Source organism: Staurois parvus, unplaced genomic scaffold, assembly GCF_062004578.1.
Source record: "Staurois parvus isolate SC_StPar_1 unplaced genomic scaffold, SC_StPar_1.0 ptg001302l, whole genome shotgun sequence".
Taxonomy (NCBI): Eukaryota; Metazoa; Chordata; class Amphibia; order Anura; family Ranidae; genus Staurois; species Staurois parvus.
The window spans coordinates 5,347,391-5,361,634 of NW_028319098.1; positions in this window are offsets into that span (position 1 = coordinate 5,347,391).

Here is a 14,244-nt window from a genome sequence, read left to right on the forward strand (position 1 = left end):
GGACTCTTTCTGGCAAAAAATTGGAATGCTTCAACTCCCTCTGTATCTAATGTTCTTAAATTCCTGCAAAACCATTTAAAAGTAGCCTGGCTTATAATTAATTGCAAATTTAAGTATCAGTCCTCTCGGATAAGTAGAAGATGGGCCTTTAACCCTTTGGTCATTCATTTTCTGAAGGCAGCAGTGAAGATTAAATCACTAGTGGGAATTTGTCACTTGGTTTGAATGTCTTGCTGGCACCACCATTTTACCCGATAACTTTGTGTTCCTTATTCCATGTGGCTCTGAGGACATATTTCTTGATGGCAATTGCTGTCACAAGGACAGTATCTGGCATGTATGCCTTTTTAGCTAGAGAGCCATATTGCTGGATCCTCCAAGACAGGGTCATTCTGAGACAGGTCCCACATTTCTTCCAAAAAATTTCAACTTCATCCCATAAAAGTCGGGAGTCCATAATTTCACCTTTTCTGGAAGATGGGTCAGAGGATGAATGGAAGAAGTTAGATCTAGTTCATTTATTCCCAGCATATCTGAACACATACGTGGATGAGATAGTCTTTATACCTTCCATCAAGGTACAAGGAAGGGCTTCACGGTACTACCCAAGGTCATGTCTTCATGGATTGTCAAGACAATTCAGATTGTCTACAAAGTCCTAGGCTTGCCACCATCTTTGGAAGTGAGAGCTAATTCAATGAGACGCATTTAAATTTCATGTGCAGTATACGATAAAGTGCCAGCAAAAGGTAGATTTCAGGGCAGCAAGCTGAAGCATGGCAAATGCATTTATTTGCCACCACAGAATGAGTATAGCTTTTCCATCGGTGCAGTCTTTTTTGGATCCACAGTCATTTCAGCGGCTGTCTGTAATAGAGGTTTATATGCAACATTCAGTTTGTTTGTGTCTTGTTTTTTCCCCTCCCTTTGTTCCTTTTAGCAATGCTTGGTAAATCCCATGGTAGGCTGACATGAGGAGGTCCAGGAATAGGGAAAATTGTATTCCATACTTACCGTAATTTTCCTTTCCTGGATCCTCCCCATGGGGAGGAACCAGGAAAGGAAAATTACAGTAAGTATGGAATACAATTTTCCCTAATTAGCGCCCAGATTAAAAACACTTACAAAATGTAAGAAACAAGCCAGCATATAATTTATATGAATACACTACAGAATAGATTCACTTCTTTAGGAGCATATAATGAGAGTTTACAAGGGGATAATTTTTTAGGACCAGAGAGAACCCCGAGCAGGGGGGTTGTAGAGGAAGAATACACTGGAAACAGATTTGAACCAAAAAGAAGAGGAGAGAAAGGAGAGCAGGGAGGAGGATCCCAAAAAAATAAAGCACCAGTAGGTGAGAGCATCCATAATTTAAGTAGTATTCTCCCTCCTCGTGGTCCTCTCTGGTCCTAAAAAATTATCCCCTTGTGCACTCTCATTATACGCTCCTAAAGTAGTGAATCTATTCTGTAGTGGGACATCAGTTCCATAGGCATTATCTCTCCACCCATTTTGATTCTGGGCATACCACGCATAGGTGGAAGGAGCTGAGCCCTAGACATTTTGAACTGATGACCATCTGGGACACCGGGGTGGTGAGCCATGTAACAAAATTATACATTATATGCTGGCTTGTTTCTTACATTTTGTAAGTGTTTTAAATCTGGGCGCTAGTAAATTGTTTTATAAATAGAGAGCACTATGGTTCCACATTTCTGTTTTCCATAATACATATTATATGAGAGCATCATCTGGAGGAGTGTATATCGTGGCGGTGTCGGGAGAGGAGCTGGAGGAAGACCACAGAGGGTGTACACAAGTCTGTCCACATGTTGAGCGCATAATGACCTATTGATGAGGTCATAAAGTGAGGTGAGGAGGTTTTTCACCTAATGGTTGTGGCATGGTTGGCACTGAAGAACAGAGAAGATTTATCTTATGCACATTGCACAGTGATGTTATAAGATACTTTTTCATGGGACTTTAATTATTGTTTAATATTTATTTTTATATGAGATATTAGTCTGTTGTGCTATACTTTATTGTTATTCAGTATTCAAATGTAATTTATTAAGAATTCTATAAAGAAAACATACTGCTTTGTGGTGCTACAAGATAACTATCATAAACAGGGGCGGACTGACCATTCGGAAACTTGGGCACTGCCCGAGGGCCTGGGGTCAGTAGGGGGCCCCATGAGATGCCCCCTGGTACCTTTTTTCATAGGCTTTTTTGAGATTGGGCAAGGACACAGGGGCCCCATGATCCCCTATTGCCCAGGGGCCCCATGAGTTGTCAGTCCGCCCCTGATCATAAAACGTCACTGGTTTAGGATTACCACTTCAACATCAGGGTCCTAGGAAATTATATTGAAACATAACTCCAGGCAAAACTTGTTATTTCTGAAAGGATTAGAGGATCGCTCAGATATTTATTGCTCTGACCCTAACGGGAAGATTTGCTATAACTTACCCTTACCTGTCCGGACAAAATCCCTCCAACAGGTACAAAGACAAAAGCAAAAAGAAAGGGCAGAGTGGGTGACTAGAACTTCTCACAATGTTCTTATTGTTGGACATTTCATCCTGATGCCCACACACCCACCTGTATGTGTCACTGGGGCAGAAAGTAGGAGAAAAATATCCCAATGGGATCAGAGACAGAAACAAAAACATAACAGAAATATTTATTTTTGCTAGTCTATCAAAAACTGAAAAACTTGAAAAATAAGCCAGGGTTAGATTTAAAGTGTCAACAAGCAGTAACTTTGGGAAATGTTTTTCATCTTGTGCTGATCATTCCTTCCTAGTCATTGTCACCCACATAATTAAAATTGAATGGCTATAGTAATAATAAAAAGAATCTCACTAGTGTTTATCACTGTGTACTATACTTAAGAATTCATGTATCCAAGTGTTACATGCTCTGCCTGTTTTATTGCTATATTGCTCATTATTTTTATCTACATGCTTAGTCTATTGTGTCGGTTGTCTCAACAGCACAGCAGTTTCTTAACTGACAACAGCTGATATTGGTGATTCCATAATGGAAAAAACTTTGAACCGCAACAGAAGTGAAGAACACTGACATTGACGATAGCGAGAGAACCATAACTAGTAAGACAAGTTATTGCCGGCATGATCTAAGGACTAACAAGTTGAGAAGTAAATGCAATATTAGCTAGCTTAGCAAGCAAAAATAGGGACAAAGGAGAGGAGGAGTGGGGAGAATGGAATGAAAACATTCTACAAATTCATATTTGTTTAGAATCCTAAATTGAAAGAAATGCAATCACAATTTTTCTGTGGGCAATTTATGAAAAAGCAATTATTATGAATCTTTCATACAGAAAAAAGTATCCCTGGGGAAAAGTGTTCTTATTTGTCAACTCAAGCAGGAGGAATAATGACGCTTTATTAATAGGGTTTTTTTCAGAGTTGTTCTAATGTAGCATTATTAATTGTGGATTCCTTTTGCCATTGGACTGGCTGATTGACATCAGTAACCCTTTTTAATTTCCCCAGATGGTTGGCAAAGCAATGGTAAAGTGGAGATGAGGAAAAAAAAATATGCATTATTAATGTTTATATTCAGTAGCCAATTTCCTCCACAAGCCAAGTAATAGTTTAATGAGGTCACATTAACATGCCACTCACTAGCTACAGCACGTGGAATGTTGATCAAAAATGAGATTAAATCCTAAGAGATTAAGCACATTTAGTAGAAGACATGCTCAGGTGTTTGTGAATCATGCTATATGATGGCATTTTACCATTCATAATGCATCTTGTATTACCTCTTAGAGGAAGAAAATTCAAATAAAACAATGTAATTTATGTCAAAAAGTAAGAAACACTCACCAAATGCCTCATTATATAGTTAATAGCTTGCCATTTAAGACATTATTGCTATTTAGCAATGTCAAATTTAAAATGTTTGGGGCTTCAGAGATTTTTTTTTTTTTAGAAATGGATTTTAAATTACTATAGTGTTTTCTTGCACATGCTTTCCATTTATGACTGAAGATGCAAGGGCATTTTATGTAATTTGTCAGTTATTCTGCTCTATACAGAGCAGCTTTTACTGAAATTTATTTTGATCTATGTATAATAAATTATAATTTTCCCTTGATTTTGTCAGTTAAATGCACGCAATAAGCACAATCCCCTGTGACAAGAAAAAAATCTTAAATTATATTTTGAAATCATTTGGGACATGTGATTTAATCATCTTCAAAAACGTATATAAAATATTACTTTTAGTTCAACATAATCTTCACTGCAAAAATGAATATTTTATTTTTTAAATAGACATTGAAATATCTATCTAAATATATTGCGTATATATATATATATATATATATATACAGTTGCAAGAAAAAGTATGTGAACCCCTTGGGATTACGTGGCGTTTTGCATGAATTGGGCATAAAATGTGCTCTGAACGTCATCTAAGTCACAACAATAGAAGAACACAGTCTGCTGAACATAATACTACACAAACATTAGATGTTGCCATGGTTTAATTGCACATAACATGTAAACATTCACAGTGCAGGGAGGAAAAAGTATGTGAGGCCCTAGCTTAATGACTTCTCCCAGAGCTAATTGGAGCCAGGAGTGAGCCAACCTTGACTCCAATCAGTGTGATGATATTGGATGTGTTGCTGACAGCTGTCCTGCCCTTAAAAAACACACACCTGTTTTGGGTTTACTGGTTTCAAGAAGCACTGTCTGATGTGAACCATGCCTTGCAGAAAAGAGCTCTCAGAAGACCTACGATCAAGAATTGTTGACTTGCATGAAGCTGGAAAGGGTTACAAAAGTACCTCCAAAAGCCTTGATGTTCATGTGTCCACGGTAAGACAGACTGTCTACAAATGGAGAAAGTTTAGCACTGTTGCTACTCTCCCTAGGCGTGGTCGTCCTGTAAAAATGACTGCAAGAGCACAGCGCAGAATGCTGCATGAGGTAAAGAAGAATCCCAGAGTGTCAGCTAAAGACCTACAGAAATCTCTGGCACATGCTAACATTTTTGTTGACACATCTACAATAAGGAAAACATTAAACAGGAATGGAGTACATGGGAGGACACCACGGAGGAAGCCATTGCTGTCAAAAAAGAATATTGCAGCACGTTTGAAGTTTGCAAAAGAGCACCTGGATGTTCCACAGCACTACTGGCAAAATATACTGTGAACAGATGAAACCAAGATTGAGTTGTTTGGGAAGAACACACAACACTATGTGTGGAGAAAAAAAGGCACAGCACACCAACATCAAAACCTCATCCCCACTGTAAAACATGGCGGAGGGAGCATCATGGTTTGGGGCTACTTTGCTGCCTCAGGGCCTGGACGGATTGTTGTCATTGATGGGAAAATGAATTCCAGAGTTTATCAAGACATTTTGCAGGAAAACGTACGACCATCTGTCCGCCAACTGAAGCTCTGCAGAGGATGGGTGATGCAACAGGACAATGACTCAAAGCATACAAGTAATTCAACAAAACAATGGCTGCAAAAGCACAGAATACGCCTTCTGGAGTGGCCCAGTCAGAGTCCTGACCTCAACCCGATTGAAATGCTGTGGCATGACCTTAAGAGAGCGATTCACACCAGACATCCCAAGAATATTTCTACACTGAAACAGTTTTGTGAAGAGGAGTGGTCCAAAATTACTCCAGATCGTTGTGCAGGTCTGATCTGCAACTACAGGAAATGGTTGGTTGAGGTTATTGCTGCCAAAGGAGGGTCAACCGGGTATTAAGTCCAAAGGTTCACATACTTTTTCCTCCCTGCACTGTGAATGTTTACATGTTATGTGCAATTAAACCATGGCAACATCTAATGTTTGTGTAGTATTATGTTCAGCAGACTGTGTTCTTCTATTGTTGTGACTTAGATGACGTTCAGAGCACATTTTATTCCCAATTCATGCAAAACTCCACGTAATCCCAAGGGGTTCACATACTTTTTCTTGCAACTGTATATATATATATACATATATACCAAGAATTATATATATATATATATATATATATATATATATCACTGAAATAAACAGTCACAATGTAGCTGTACCTGAAAAATTACCTTAAACCAACATTTTTAACCCACGCTAACTTAATTCCTCACTGTGAAATCCAATAACAGTTTTAGTTAATAAATATTATTATTTATCAATATAATTAAGGAAAAGTGTATATTTGAAATGGCCATAATAGGAAGTTGCGTGGCCCACTAGAGTGAGGGCTGTTGGGTTTTCAAGATTTCCAGTCTATTCTGACAAAAGAGAAATCTAAGTGATGAGTAGAGGCATAGAGATGCTATTCAGTGATAACTCTGCAAATGGCAACCAAAATATATGCATATGAACATCAAGTGCTCCCCAAAGGGGCTGTATGAATCCAAGGTCTGTTGGTTTACAGAAAAATAAGGTGTCAAGCAATATATTGAAAACTTGTCATAGTCTCTCACTGTGCTGTTATTGTCACTGTTTCATCCTTCATCTGATTCTACTGCAGTTATATCTTAGGTGAATATATTGTCCTTTTGGACCATATACAAGTGTGCAAAGTTGCTTCTGATCTTTCACTTGTAGTCCAATAGGCCAGCAGATTAACTGATATGTTGCTTTCAGTTCCACAGATCACCTCCAAAGCTGATCTGTTACTTGTAGTTCTATAGAGCTTATGCTTGCACCAGACAGGATGTCACATCTCACCTGAGATTATTATAGCTAGCTCCATCACCAGTTACCACCCATACTGACTCTCTACAACTCTATTTTTATGCAGTGCTCAATGTAGCATCTGTTTGCAGAGAAATAGCTAGTATTCCTATCCCCTAGCCCTAGTTCATGCATTCCCTGACTACGGGGACCCCGGGGTCTCCAGTGAACCCTGCACTCTCGAGCCTTCAGTTACTTTGTTTTTCCTGAGCATTCCTGTTACCACAGTGTCTCATGTGATCTTAGCATTCAAGTGTTCCCAGAGACTCTTATTTCTGTGTCCCTGGGATTCCAGCAACCCAGTGCTCCTAGAAACTCTCACTTTTGGGTTCCCATGATCCCAGCACCCCAGTGCTCCATGAGATGCTCACTCTTGTTTTCCTATTATCTCAGCACCTCAGTGATTCACAGTATCCTAACCCTGTGTTCCTGTGATCCCAGCATCTCAGTGCTACTAGAGACTCTCAAACCTATGCTCTTGTGATCCCAGAAACCCAGTGCTCCCAGACACTCTTGCATTCCTGAGACTGTGTCTCATCTGCTGCCCTATAACTCCATCATTCCTGTGCCTCAGCATTCAGTGCATCCAGTGTCCCCCAATGACACATTCTGTATTCCCATGTTCCAGAGCTCCTGTTTCCATTACTGAGATTGTCTATCAATATAGTATTATGCTCTGGTTCCTTCCTTGGTCAGCATGGCAACCATTCTACAGCAAAACCCATCATCCCTTGCAGTGGTTAATAGCAGGTGCCTCCTTGGACCCTGCACCTCAGTCCTTGTTAGGGCTTGCACCTCTGCCAAATGAGTAAATAGCAAACAGGGTGCACAATCCCAGCCATACATAAGTACAGTATTTTGCTGACTACTAAAATATTTACATTCTAATGTAAATTTCTTGATTAAAAGCTGTTTGGTGTCTGCTTCTTTCAAAATGTGGCCTATTATATGTGTTTACATACTGCATATGGAGTCAGTACAATATTTGGCTTTTTATTTCTTTTAAAGAAATGTACTCTTATGTTGATTTTTAGATTACACGCTGCATGGTGTCTGTTCTTTTTCAGTATGTGGTCAATAAAAGTGCTTAGATTCTATGTATGGTGTCGGTACAATATTTGACTGGCTTTTTTTCTGCAAAATAATACACTCAAGTGTTGAGTTCTTGATTGAAAGCTGTCTGGTGTCTGCACTTGTTAAAAATGCAGCCTACTAAAAGTGTTTAAAGAGTAATTCCACTTTTGTTGAGAAAAAAACAATTCCCCTCTGGATGATCTATGTACATTGCAAGGATTTTAGCAAACTTTCTTTCAGTTTCCTATTGTTTGTTATTCTGAAAAAAATAGATGTTTGTTTGTCTGTGTCCTTGAGCAGAGTGAATCTAATGGGAATGGTTTTATAATTATCAATCAACTGCTGCACCTGCAGGGGTCTAAGGAGGAAATTGACAGGGTCTGCATCCCTTTAGATGTGATTTCCCTTTGGCAGCATCCCACCAAAACTGACATTTTGTTGCAGGGGATGCCAAAATCTGACTTTTATCTTAGTGCATACTTCTAGGAAAATTGATAAGCCAATCACACAAGCAGGAAATTACATTTTCAGGGGGCATTCTGTACACCAAATGTGTACAGAATGCCTTGAGGTAGCCATGTTGCATTGCATTTGACAGAAAATTAGAGCTCTGCACATTTACAATATGACTTGAGTCACAATTGTATATGCTACAGTATTTTGTTTTCATGTGCTAATTTTTTTTCTCACAAAACTGGAGTTACCCTTTAAATACTGTGCATGGAGTCAGTACAACATTTGGCTGACTTTTTTGATGAGAACATACTCTAATGTTAAGTCTTGATTTAAATCTGCCTGTTGCTTCTCCTTTTAAAAATTATACCTACTAAAAGCGCTTAAGGACAGGGTCATTTAAATGGTATGGCTTGCCTTTTGGGTGAAATAATATACTCTATGGATTTATTTATGGATTGAAAGCTGCCTGGTGTTTGTCCTTTTTAAAATGTAGGCTACTAAAAGTGCTTAAATACTGTGCATGGAGGCAATGGAGGCAAAGGAATATGTCTGGGTTTTTTTTTCCCTTGAAACAGTACAATGTAATTTTAAATTAAAACCTGCCTAATTTCCACCTCTGCAGCCTATTGGGACTGCTTCCATAATGTGCAGGTAGTCTGTACAATATTTCTGGCTCTATCATAAATAATATCATAGTTAATGATAAAAACTACCATGTTATCTCCTCTTCAATTGTAACCTTATAAAACTGCTTTCATATTATGCAGCAAGTCTGTACAATATTTATGGCTGTTGTTTCTGAAATACACTTTTATTTTTGTTTCAGAATAAAAATTGCCTCATCACTCACCCTCACACTGCAGCCCAGTTAGCACACTTACATACTCCCCAGCCACTATAGTAAGTGAAGCCGGAATATGATCACACTGATGCTGTCTGAGATCTGTACTGTTCCTTTAAACCACATGCAGCTTAAGCCTACTGGTATTTTTTCCATACTTCCCTTGAAGTTGTATCTAAAGGAGGACCCTCTCCCTGATATATGGTATTTTTTTTATTTTTGTATTGGTACATGTCCCCCATGGCAGTGCCAAGCTCCCAGTGCCCTTTGTTTGACAAACCCTTGCCTATTAGCTTTAAAAATGTCTTAAACTGATTTTCAAGATTCATCCCTATTGACTTCAATGGGTTTGGTTTTAGATTTGTAAGTTGAGGACTTTATAATGTGTTTGATAATTGGCTCATGAACCTAACCCAAGCTGATTCACTATTTCATAGCGGGGATGCCCAAAACTATCGTTCACGTTATATTTGTACATCAGATTTCCTTATATTGGCATAACACATCACAAAACTCATGTGGGGCTCACCGGACTGGATATATATATATATATATATATATATATATATATATCTGTATATTCTCTAAGAAGTCTGGAAATGTTTGCATTAATTGATATATACATTACTGGTGTATTACGTTACCAGTGCAAGGAGCAAAGTGCAGTAACACAGATCTGATAGGCTCACCATGGTGATACAGAATGGATTCTAATTTTCAGTTAACTGTACCGCGGTTTTGTTCTTACAATGTCTTTTTTTGAATAACAGCTAGAATATTCATTCCTAACTATGCTAACCAAGCCAGCAATGTGGGATTTGTTAAAATTGGTCTATGCTCCCAGTTGCCATTACCACCATTCAATTGGAAATCAAAAACATTGTACTACCCGCAAGCAGCAGTTGATTTATGGTACTTGTCTCCATTTTTGTCTCTTCATTTTGCTTTTCCCTTTTCTTTTAGGTTGGTTATTTTATATTCTTACTAAAAGTTTTAGCAGTAACAGAAACAGTGGCTACTTTATATTGACTGCAAATGCAACTGACTAGCTTTCATTAAAGAAACAAAATGATATGTGTATGTACTGACTGAGGTGCTATGGCGAAAGGTTAAAAAATTTTTGTAGTAAACAGTTTCTATGAAAGTACAAATTTGTTTCAAAATGAAATAGTATCAAACTACAGCTCTTAAATATAGTGTAGCAGGTATGTTATAAATATTGACAGATACGTAATTATGAGGAAATCCACTGGCATTCCTCTACATCAGTGATCCCACAAATCCAAATTTGTGAACCTTTTTGATAAAGAGGTCATTGGGAACTTTAACCCTACCAGTACGTTTAGGTGCATCATCAAAGTAAGTTAAGCTTGTCTATTGGCTCACTAGATAAGTGAGGGGGACCCATCCTCCAGAGGAGAACATATGGGGAACTTGGATCTGCTGTGTGTTTTGCAAACATAAAATTAATTACAAAGGGGTACCAGTTTACCTGTGAAACAGTTTTGTGTGGTAAACACCTGTTGGCCATGGATTATTATTTTTATAATATTTTTTTTATATAGAGCCAAAAGTTTGTGTTGTGCTTTACAACGTGCAGGCTGACAGGACAGCTACAATATAATTCAATACAGGAGGAAATAGAGGGCCCTGCTCATTAGAGCTTACAATCTAAAAGGTAGGGTCAAGTGATACAAAAGTTAATGTGTGGGGCATGAGTTGATGCAGAAAACAAAAGTACATGTCTTAGGTGAAGGTAGGATAGGCTTCTCTAAAGAGAAGAGTTTCCAGGGATTGCCCAAAAGTGGACAGCATAGGAGATAGTTGGACAGATTGGGGTAAAGAGTTTCAGAGGATGTGGGGGACTCGGGAGAACTCTTGGAGGTGGTTATCGGATGAGGTGACGAGGGAGCTAGAGAGCAGAATATCGTGGGAGGAATGAAGAGAACATTTTGGTTGGTATTTGGAGATGAGGTTAGTGATGTACCTGAGACCAGAGCAGGTCCGTCCTAATAGCATCATGGGCCCCTGGGCAAAGTCTGCCACAATTTACACACTGTCAGGGCTCTGGGTATGACCAGAGGTGTGTGGCCCGACACAGGGAAACACAGACTTTAGATATAGCGTGTAAAACAATATAATTTATTAAGGCAACATAGACATAAACGCTGTGCAACATACCAACCCCAAAACTAACACAAATACGTACAACAAGGTGCAAAAAACCCAAACCTTAACTGATATATATATATATAAATATGGAGCACAAGGTAGTCAGGCGGGCCGGGTCGGTAGCAAACGGGCAGACAAGGTACAAGGAGTAGGCAGAAGATTGGTCAGGAGTAGACGAGGTCAATGCAGGCAGAGTTCAAGCAGAGTCAGGATCAAGCAGAGTCAGGATCAGGATCAGGCAGGAAGCAGACAGAATGCAGGTACAAGGGCTCATGGGAACAATACACCAAGGCCCTGACTGCAGGCCTGGCCATTCCTTAAATACACCTTCTGCGATCAGCCTCAGGTGATGGCTTGATTGCAGAAGTGAGCTTCTGGCTGCCGAGAGCACCCGCTGGACAGCCCTGGTACTGCAGCCCACAAGGCAAGTGAGTCCCACCACCATTGGCGAGTCCATTCCTGACACACACATACTCTCAAGAATTAAAGTATAAATAGTTGATAGAATTAAACATATACTTATTAGTACTTTTAATAAAATCATTTTAATCAATAAGAAAACATGTCATAAATCAGACTAATCAACACAAAGGGCACAGTACAGGGGGGAGGCAGAAGGGCACAGTACAATGGGAGGGGGGAGGGATCAGGAGGACACAGTACAGATTCCAGGGGCATGGCCATCCCAGGACAGCTTAGTTAAAAGCATGGCTGTCCCAGTAAATCTGGAACAGTTGGCAAGTATGATGTAATGCAAAAATATCATGGGACACCCAGTGCATCTAGGGCCCCTGGGCAGTGCCCAGGGGTTCCCATTCATTAAGGCGGCCCTGGGGCAGAGTGGTTGATGGGTTTGTAAGTTGTTGCTAGTATTTTCTGAATTTTGAATTTGTTGGGTAAGCGGAAGCCAATGGAAGGATTGGCAGTAGCAGACACTGAACTGTTGGTAAGATGGATGAGTCTGGCAGCAGCATTCATGATGGACTGATGCAGGGATCGCCTATGTAAAGGTAATCTGATAGCATACAGATCTGCTCCTCACTACTATCAAATATATGCAATCTAAGTGCAAACCGTAAAAAGCACTCAGTCATGAACCATCCTTGGCACCATCTCAGTAGAAAATTCTGATTGGTTGTTGTAGGGTGAAGTAAAAAACTTTGCTGTTTGATTCCTGCAATGTTTATTGTATAAGCCACTATGATGAACATTTAGTCTGAAATATAACCAACCTGTTACTTTGATTTTAGTACTGCTCCCCAATCTAAACCCACTGCAGCCTCACCCTCACATATTATAGCTCAAGAGGGAAGTTGCACAGAATCATGGAACTGAAGATGAACTGCAAACATCTATCTGAATATTTCATTTGAAGGCACTTGTTTAAAAAGATCTTTTTCAGGGGCGGACTGACCATTTGGAAACTCAAGCACTGCCCGAGGGCTCGGGGTCAGTAGGGGGCCCCATGAGATTCCCCTGGTACCTTTTTCATAGGCTTTTTTGAATTTGGGCAAGGACACAGAGGCCCCATGATCCCCTATTGCCCGGGGGCCCCATGAGTTGTCAGTCCGCCCCTGATCCTTTTATGTATTGTGTAATTTTTAATAAATTAGAGAATTCAGGTATACATATAAACAACAGAAAAACACATAACCCCCCAAGATATCTATCCACAGCTGCATTCATTATTAGAAAATAATTATGGTATATGGTTTACTAACAGACAACATTCTGATAACACAACTGCAAGGCAGAGGATAAACCAAGCCAGACATTAATTCAAGATAATAAAAGTGACATCAGCTATTTAACACGACGGTTTGAGACACTGCTTTTCCCATTTGTTTAGTCTCTTTGGGAAGTATTTACAGGAAAGCTGATGCAAATTCTGCCTCTTCATGATGTAGTGCTAAAAGTATTTTTATAAACCATTAGACCAAACCATGGATGTGGATAGATCATTTTGCATTAATAAAATATTCATAAAAACATTTAACACATTAAGAAGGTAAAAGAAGCACAGAATAAAGAGGCAGAGAATTTAAGGGAGGGCAAAGTTTAAATGAACTACGAATGGAAAAAGCTGTTCAGAATATATGGCTTTAACAGGAAGATATATAACAGAACTCAGTGGCAGCCATTAAATGGTTTATATTTCAATAGGTCACATTAAAATGAGCCTATCACACAAAAATGATTTGGGAGAGGTTCATGGAGAATGCATAATAACCTATACTTTATTTTCGCTAATTGGCTTGTAAATGTATTGCACGCACAATATTTTATAGTACTTTTGTAGCAAAGTCCAAAGGAAGTTGCACGTGCGGGTTGCTAAGTGAACTTCCATGTGTACCATATGGAGGCAATACAATAGAAAGACTGCTATTTATTGAATTTGATAGGCCAAAAAAGAAAAAAAGAAAAAAGATAATTGTGCCCCTAAGGGTCAGTTTAAAAATGTCCACTTTTAAATCTGCACATCATTATTTTATGTTATTAAAGGGCTGCTAAACGTAAAACAAAAAAGTTATAATTTGAAAATAGTCACACATACATGGAAAAAAGTATCTGTCAGGGCTGGAATTAGTGTGAAAACCTTATGATCAACCATTGTACCCAAGGTGGCCATAGAAAAAACATGATTGCCAACCAGCATTGCACTCATCCAAGCAATTGCATAGAAATGGTCAGTTTTATTGGTTTCTACCTTTCCGTCTGAGAGTTTAATAATGGATCAGTATAATTGGCTTGGTTCAATGAACAGAAAGTTGACCCACAAAAGACTAATGGTAAACCAAGATCATCCTGACAAGCACATGTGTGTATATCACAAATAGTGGTGGCCATACCTACAATATTATATATTCTTTAGCAGGTAAAACAGTAGACATACTGTATATGTATTTGAACTGCATAATTAGTTTTTTTTTCTCACAGCTCTACTGTAGAGTCAGATGAGCTCTATTT